Below are 7,657 nucleotides of genomic sequence, written 5' to 3' on the forward strand. Positions count from 1 at the left end.
TCAGCTCGTTTAGTGACCAATTCAGCGTCGACTTTCTGGAATTCAAGTATTTGACGAATCAATAATGGTTTGGCCTCTAATTCAGCTACTAGCACCCCATCGGGTGAGACGGACAAGTGAGCATTCACCGCTCTCAAAGTAAATAGTGCTTTCCGACTTAAAGCATCGGCAACCACGTTAGCCTTTCCCGGGTGATAATCAATAACAAGTTCATAGTCTTTCAACAACTCAAGCCAACGTCTTTGTCGCAGATTTAGATCTCTTTGAGTCATCAAATATTTAAGACTTTTGTGGTCCGAATAAATATGACACCTTTCCCCAAACAAGTAATGCCGCCATATTTTCAGGGCAAACACTATGGCCGCCAATTCAAGATCATGGGTCGGATAGTTTCTCTCATGCGGCTTTAATTGTCTCGACGCGTAAGCCACAACTCGACCTTCTTGCATCAACACACAACCTAGCCCAAGTAAGGATGCATCACTATAAATGACAAACTCTTTGCCGGACTCCGGTTGTACTAGCACTAGAGCTTCGGTTAAACAGGTCTTTAGTCGATCGAAACTCTTCTGACAGTTCTCTGTCCACTCAAACTCAACATCTTTTTGGAGTAGTTTTGTCAACGGTGCAGCTATCATCGAGAAACCCCTTACAAACCGTCGGTAGTATCCAGCAAGTCCCAGAAAGCTCCTAACTTCAGTAATATTCCTCGGAGGTTTCCAATCGAGTATGGCCGAAATTTTGTTCGGATCCACTCTAACACCCGATGCGGACACCACGTGCCCCAAAAAGCTAACCTCTTTCAACCAAAATTCACATTTACTGAATTTTGCGTATAACTGCTTGTCTCGCAAAATCTGTAATACTAACCTCAAATGCTCGGCGTGTTCGGCTTCACCTTGTGAATAAACTAAAATATCATCAATAAACACAACCACAAATCGATCAAAGTATGGCCTGAATACTCGATTCATTAAATCCATAAATACCGCAGGGGCATTAGTGAGCCCAAACGGCATCACTAAGAATTCGTAGTGACCGTACCTCGTTCTAAAAGCAGTTTTGGGTATGTCCGAGTCTCGAACCCTCAACTGATAATAACCAGATCTCAAATCTATCTTGGAAAATACTGAGGCTCCCTTTAATTGATCAAACAAATCATCAATACGTGGCAACGGGTATTTATTCTTTATGGTCACTTTATTCAACTGACGATAGTTGATGCACAATCTCATGGTTCCATCCTTCTTTTTCACAAACAGCACTGGTGCGCCCCATGGTGAAGAACTCGGTCGAGCGAAGCCTCTATCCGTCAATTCTTGCAATTGAGCTTTCAATTCCTTTAATTCCGTTAATGCCATACGATACGGGGCTATTGAGATTGGCGTGGTACTAGGTACAATCTCGATGCCGAATTCCACCTCTCGAACCGGTGGTAACCCCGGTAACTCCTCAGGAAAAACATCTGAATACTCACAAACCACCGGTACTGATTCAAGTTTCCTTTCCGTCTCTTTGCTATCAAATACATACGCAAGGTATGTTTCACACCCCTTTTTCACATATCTCTGAGCGGTCATTGAAGATATTATCGTTGGCACCCCTTTCAAATCGTAGACTCAACTTGGACTACCTCATTATTTGTACTCCTTAAATCAATGGTTTTCCTTTTGTAGTTCACCACTGCGTCATGTACAGTCAACCAATCCATACCAAGAATAACATCGAATTCGTCAAACGGTAAAAGCATCAAATCGGCCGGAAAACAGGATTCTCTGGTTATTAGAGGGCATCTCTTACACACTTTATCAACAAGTACGTATTGGCCCAAAGGGTTTGACACTCGAATTAGGAACTCAGTAGACTCAACAGGTAGAATCTTACTGGATGCTAAGGTTTCACATACATATGAATGAGTAGAGCCAGGGTCAATCAATGCAATCACATTAGTATCAAAGAGAGTGAAAGTACCAGTGATGACGTCAGGAGAGGATGCCTCCTCTCATGCACGAATGGCATATGCTCTGGCAGGAGTACGGGTCTCTGTTCGAACAGCCATATCAGAGGCCCCTCTCTGACTACCACCCCTACCCCCTGAAATTCTCGGTGGTCTACCTCTAGCTGTCATTCCACTAGGTCTTGCACCTTGCATCTTATTCTTCTCATCAAGCTCCGTGCAATCTCTAATGAAGTGGTCCTTCGAGCCGCATCCGTAACAGGCCCTGTTAGTAGACTTACCCCAACATTCACCTAGGTGTCGTCTTCCGTATTGGGGGCATTCAGGTTTCTCGTGACGATTATTGCCCACACTAGCTACCGAAGTAGCTCGGGAGTCCGTCGATGGTCGTGCTCTAATGGAAATTCCCGCCGTCATCCTCGATTTATTAGTGTCCTCCCTGAACTTCTTTACAGCCGAGAATGGAGATTTACCCGTCGATCTTTTACGATAATCTCTAGCTTTAAATTCAGCCTTCTTCTTCTCCTTTCCAAATTCTTCCGCCTTGCAGGCTCGTTCAACTAGTGTTACGAATTCTTTTATCTCCAAAATACCCACTAGTAGCTTTAAATCTTCATTCAATCCTTCTTCGAATCTTTTGCACATAGCAACCTTATCAGCCACACACTCCCGGGCATACCGACTGAGTCTTACGAACTCATGTTCGTATTCAGATACTGTCATACGGCCTTGCATGAGTTCCAAGAATTCCTTACGTTTTTGATCGATGAACCGTTGACTAATATATTTCTTTCGAAATTCCATTTGAAAGAAATCCCAAGTAACTCGTTCGTTTGGGACTATGGAAATCAAGGTCCTCCACTAATAGTAGGCTGAATCCCGCAACAAGGATATAGCACACTTTAGACATTCATCAGGTGTGCATGACAGTTCATCAAACACCCGAATGGTGTTATAAAGCCAGAACTCGGCCCTTTCGGCATCATCAGTAACTATGACCCTGAACTCCTCGGCCCCGCGCTTCCTAATCAAGTCTATAGGTGGCTTACTCAGCCTCACAGGATCAGTAACTGATGGCATTACGGGCTCTTGGGGTGGATTATTCAAATTCGGGAATTGTTGGACAGCCGGATTGGTTCGGGCATATTGCGCGACCCACTCATTCATCATGGTAAAGAAGGCTTGTTTAGCCCCCTCACCTTGATTATTCGCAGATGACTGAGGTTCAACAGGCGGCGTCCCTTGTGCAGGAGCAGCCGCTACACTTTCAACGTCATTCGCTAAGGTTCTCTCTACACCGGGATCCATTTACTAATCAAAACAAAAATTTTAACCATCAGAAGTCATCACACATTTAAACATTAACATTAAGGCATGTATAGCTAGACTCATACGCGCTATGGTAGTCCTACAACCGACTAAACCATAGCTCTGATACCAATCAAATGTAACACCCCGAACCCTAGACCGTCACCGGAGTCGAACACGAGGTGTTAACAGACTTCAAACCACTTATTAAAATTTCCCAGACAAGCTACCAATCTGCGTACTAGTCGCTTTAAAAATCATATCTTGAGTTCTGAAACTCAAAATCCAGTTCCGTAAATTTTCACCAGAACTAGACTCATATATCTATATATTAGAATTTTCGTAGAATTTTTGGTCGGGCCAATTGGTACAGTTTATTAGTTAAAGTCGTCCCTGTTCCTGGGTTCGACTACTCTGACCTTTGTGCATTACGACTTAGATATCTCCCTTTACAGAGCTTCAATACTTATGCCATTTGTTTCTAATGAAACTAGACTCAAAAGGGAATCTATACATATAAGGCATGACTTCTAATTGTCTCTGATTAATTTATGGCGAATCTCTAAAGTCGGAACATGGGATCCAGAAATCGCTCTGGTCCTGTTTCACAAGGGTTTAATTATCTCCTAACATACAGCTCATATGGTCGTTTCGTTTCTTCCATATGAAAACAGACTCATCGAGCTTCGATTACATAATTTATTCATTATTTAATTCCATTCCTACTTTTTTTTTATTTTTCAATCTCACATCACTGCTGCTGCCAGCATCTATTACTAAAGCAACTATGCCTATTTCGTGATATCTCCTTGATCTAACTAATAATTCATCATGCATATCACAAATTATGATCATGACTAGCCATGCCAAAGGCTAATCATTGACAAACATCTCCCTATTACACTATTTCCATATCATGAATTTTAACACCAAAATTAATCAACCATGACATATGGCATAAAAATCGATTAGGCCTCAACTATTATTCAACCAAAACCGAATTGGCCCAATATCAGTCATGACCACATTATAAAACCCATTTACTACGTTTAATAACTAAGTATCATAGGACCCAAAGTCCAAATTAACATTTATGCCATTTTCGCATGGCTGAAAGTTTACATACCAAAGTTCAAACACAACATAATAGCCTATACATGCCGAAATGTTCTCCTAAACCGACTAAGAAGAAAGTACCAAAACTTGCTAGCTGGTGTGATGACTTCGATGACGGCCCGATCACGCAAAAAGAGACGAGTCCAAGAAACCTAAAATAGGTGACAAGGAAACACCGAGTGAGTATATAACTCAGTAAGTCATAAGCAATGCACTACCATCCATTAATAACATTTCACAAAAGGAAACAAATGGAACGAGGCTAGTTACTCCATCCATACCGAACTATGCCATAGTTCCTTAGACCTATCGGTTCAATCTCATACCAAGTCATGCATTCACATTCCATATACTAATCAATAGGATATTTGAGGCATTTTCATACATCATTTTGTTTTCGTTACAATCATACAACTAAACGGCCTTTCACCTATTCCACGATAAATCTTATGTACGTGACTTCAATTATAATTGTCACATAGGTTCAAACTTACCAAGCTCAACTCCAAATATAAACATAGCGCCTATTAGCCATGAACTCAAGGTACTTACCCGATCTGCTGTCCGTGATCAACTCAATAATGTCGCACACTTAGTGTCCATAGTGGTTCAAAATATATATTAAGTCCGCACACTCAGTGCTATATAATCAACTCGCACACTTAGTGCTATATAATCAAACTCGCACACTTAGTGCAGTACAATTTAAACCTGCACACTTAGTGCCAATCTCATGATCATAAATGTTTATACCCGTACACTTAGTGCCGAAATCAACAACTCAATACATCTCACCTCTTTTCTTTTCATTCAACACTTTCATCACCACATGCATACATGTATATAAATTTATCATTCCATTCGGCATAATTACATAGACATTATGTCTATTTAGATCAATACAAAATATATGCTTGGTGACTTACCTTATGTTGGGGAAAACGATTCCAACTCGGCTACTCGATGTTCTTTCCTTTGCCCTTGCTTGCCTCTCCACCTTTAACTTCTTGAGCTTTCCTTTGAACTAGCCATGGCCGAATGCCTTGGTTTCTTTTTTTCAATCTTTCCTTTCTCAATTTCGGCAATGAAGGAGATGAAAGATGAGCCTTGCTTCCTCTTTGTTTCTTTACTTTATTTCACTAATATTATTTTTTTCTCACATAATGTCATTTCTTATTTTAATAACTAATTAAACATATATATTTGCCCATCAACACCCATCTTGGCCGGCCACTATAAAGAAAATTGGGCAATTTGACATGCAAGTCCACCCTTGTGTTGACATGCACTAATAAACCATTTAAAATTAGTCTATCATATTTCACCATGTCTCATATTGATCTCTATTTAATAATTTCTCATGCAATTGGCAAAATTAGGGAATGAAACGTCCACATATGCATGTACACACATAATAAGCATAGAATATAACAATTAATTATTTTTACGACTCGGTTTTGTGGTCCCGAAACCATTTTCCGACTAGGGTCACATTAGGGTTGTCACATACATAACGTAAGAACTAGAACCACACCTTTTTAGACAAAGGATGACGAGACTTGTTGGTGATGTAACACCCAAATACCCGTATCCATTACTGGAATAGGGTCACATAACATAACCTGCTCAACTCCTCTATAGAACACTTCGCGTACATAAGAATCAGATTTGCACTTTTAAGTTTCAATAATTTCGAATCCAATGTAATTAAATAATTATAACAATAATAGCATGTTTCCATGAGTAACTTCTATAGTATGCGCATACAAAAGGGTAAAAGTGTAAAGTCTTGAGCTTAATGAATAACATTATACAACTAAAACTTTTCTATTCATTTGGTGATTTTTCTCCTCTTGACCGAATACACATACATAATATATATCTCAAATGCTTAACATGTTAGTTCAAGCATAACATAATCACATTCATATCACAAATATGAACTTATATGTCAAGTTGATTAACACTTCAAGATTTATATCTAAACCATTATCAAATCCATACATAGGACTTTAGCCATATTCGCATAGCTTTATATACAATACTATCAAAATAGCAAACCTTCCAAAATATTATCCTATACATGCCATAATGTCTACTAGAGTTTAAACAAAGGTACCAAAAGGTTGTCAAAAGATGCGATGACTTCGTAACGGTTCCAAGCTTTCCTCGACAAGATGATCTATACAAAACCAATAAACACATCAAGTGAGTTATTAACTCAGTAAGTCCTAAGAAATTTCAAGAATGTAATAACCCGATTATCTTAGCAAAATAAAATTTCAATCCAATACTAGCCGAATTCAACCATGATATCACAAGGAAATCTTATGTCACATACGTACATTATAAATTTGGTACATACCTACCCGAATTCACTATGTACTCCTACACCATTTAATCACAAATTGAAAATACCATGGTAAATGCCATATACAAATCATTGGCGTATATGTAAATGACATACAATGTCCAATTATTTAAATAAAGCACAAACCAAGCCGCTCCATCTATCAATCCAATCTCCAATCCATTTAGATTCATTTATCACTACTTTATATCTTTGTTCAATTATATACTAATTTAGCCGATTACCTTTCTCTTCTTTCTCTCTTCCCAAGCATTATATATTAATACACATATTAGAATCAATCCCATGTCTAGTATCTATGAACATTTCATTACTCCCAATTTAATGTTTTAATGAATTTTCATTTGCACAAGTAGTGCTCCATGATCGATATTGCACACTTAGTGCTCGATTTGAACGTCCGTACACATAGTGCTCTTACTTATTCGCACACATAGTGCCATGTTTTCTTGAACACATAGTGCCATGTAATCTCGCACACATAGTGCCACATAGCCTTGCACACATAGTGCTGTATTTTCTTATCTATAGCTACGGCAATATCATAGATAGGTCAATATTTTCACATTCGATTTTCAAAAACTCATACATACCATGGTTTCTTATCCAACTTATTTTGTGTCATTTATGTGCAATGTTAACCATAGCTTAAATTACTTAAGGACTTACTTTTTAGTAGGATGAACAACTCCGATCGGCTACTCAACCGCTTTCGCTTTCCCTTTGGCCGAACTTGGCTCCCTTTGATCTTAAGCTCCAACTAAGCAAATAAAATAACTCAATCATCGTAGCCCCAATTTATATTCATTCCTCATAGACACACACACAAATTCAGTATTCCATCTAATATTAACCAAGCCATAACAATATAACATTTAAATATTCAAGATTTATCATCTAATAAC

Source organism: Gossypium hirsutum, chromosome A09, assembly GCF_007990345.1.
Source record: "Gossypium hirsutum isolate 1008001.06 chromosome A09, Gossypium_hirsutum_v2.1, whole genome shotgun sequence".
Taxonomy (NCBI): Eukaryota; Viridiplantae; Streptophyta; class Magnoliopsida; order Malvales; family Malvaceae; genus Gossypium; species Gossypium hirsutum.